Raw genomic sequence first — 1,409 nt, forward strand, 5'->3', positions numbered from 1 at the left:
ACAGCGAAATGGTGTTCGTTTTTCATTCTACTGAGCCTGGGAGGTTGAAGGCTGAAGAGATGTGGTACCTCAGTGAATCGGGATCCAGCAGAAAAGCCAGCACAGGCTCCTCCTCTGTGCTGTGGACTCGTGACTCTAACTCAATGGCAGGAGGAACCTGACCCATCCACTGATGGTCACATTTCCAGAGCTCCTGATCGACCCTGAATGTGAAATCTGCCCTGCCGCTTTATGCTTCTTTCACTATTTAATTACTTGTCTCAAACTTTTAAGATTACTAGGAGATACTAAATTATTTTCAGCATATTAATTAAATATTAATTTTATTAAACCACTGCTAAGGTGATTTAGCTGTCTTTAATACATTTCCAGGGCAAACCCCTTGTTTGTTTTCTGTAAAGAACAGCACAGATAGCGCTTGTCCACTTGGGTCATGAGAAGGATACAGTCAATATTAACACTATTCTGCACTTATGTTTCCCACATTCACTAGAAAAAATATGAAAATGTTATTGGCTGTCCTTATGGCATGAACAGAAACCCAGTTTTGTTCTGATAACGTTGATCTTTCATTTCCAGCTATCGGGAAGTTCAAGGTGAAAGACTGGGTCCCTTCTAGAAGTTGCAGGGTGCAGAGGGAAAGTGCTGCTCTCTGAAGAGCAGAGTAATGTGTGATGTGCGCTCACTGCCTCTGAGGTGTCCCCCATCTAAGGGAGTTCCCACTACATAGTTCTAAAGGGATCACAGCCAAGGAGGGAACGTCAGATTGAAGACAGACAAAATGGTGATGGATTAAAAGAAATCGTATCGGGGGAGGGACTATATGAGCAATGGGATTCAAGATCATGACGGGGGGGGAGGGAATCTACAGAGACAGCTGGACCAAGCTCGTGGGAACTCATGCACTCTAGATCGACAGCTTGTGGGGCCTGCAAGGGACTGAACTAGGCCCTCTGTGTGTGGGAGACAATTGTGGAGCTTGGACTATCAGAGGGACCCCGGGCAGTGGGACCAGGATCTATCCCTGGTGCATGAGCTAGCTTGTTGGAGCCCATTCCCTCTGGTGGGATGCCTTGCTCAGCCTTGATGCAGAAGGGAGGGGGCCTGCCTCAACTTAATGTGCCAGGCTTCATTGACTCCACATGGGAGGGCTTACCCTTTGGAAGGAGTAGATGGGGGGTGGGCTGGAGAGGAAGCAAGTAGGGGAGAAGGGAGGAGAGGTGGGTGGGAGACTGTGGTTGGGGAGTAAAATGAATAAAAATAAATGAAAAATAAAAGAAATTACATATACGAGGAGCTGATGAGAAAACAGAGACTATTGACTTGGAGATGAAAAGATTTAGGGGGTCATGTTAGCTGCCTTCAGATGTTTTGAGAGGCCACAAGATGCTTAAGCAACCTGTGATGTC

The 1,409-nt window shown here is 46.4% G+C and overlaps 1 protein-coding gene across 1 annotated transcript in view; it reads right to left on the reverse strand.

Annotated features, from left to right (window-relative positions):
* The window catches only part of Casr (calcium sensing receptor), a 73,007-nt gene that overhangs the window by 25,016 nt on the left and 46,582 nt on the right, over nucleotides 1-1,409 (reverse strand). The window lies entirely within an intron of this gene.

This window comes from Microtus ochrogaster, chromosome 2 (assembly GCF_000317375.1).
Source record: "Microtus ochrogaster isolate Prairie Vole_2 chromosome 2, MicOch1.0, whole genome shotgun sequence".
Taxonomy (NCBI): Eukaryota; Metazoa; Chordata; class Mammalia; order Rodentia; family Cricetidae; genus Microtus; species Microtus ochrogaster.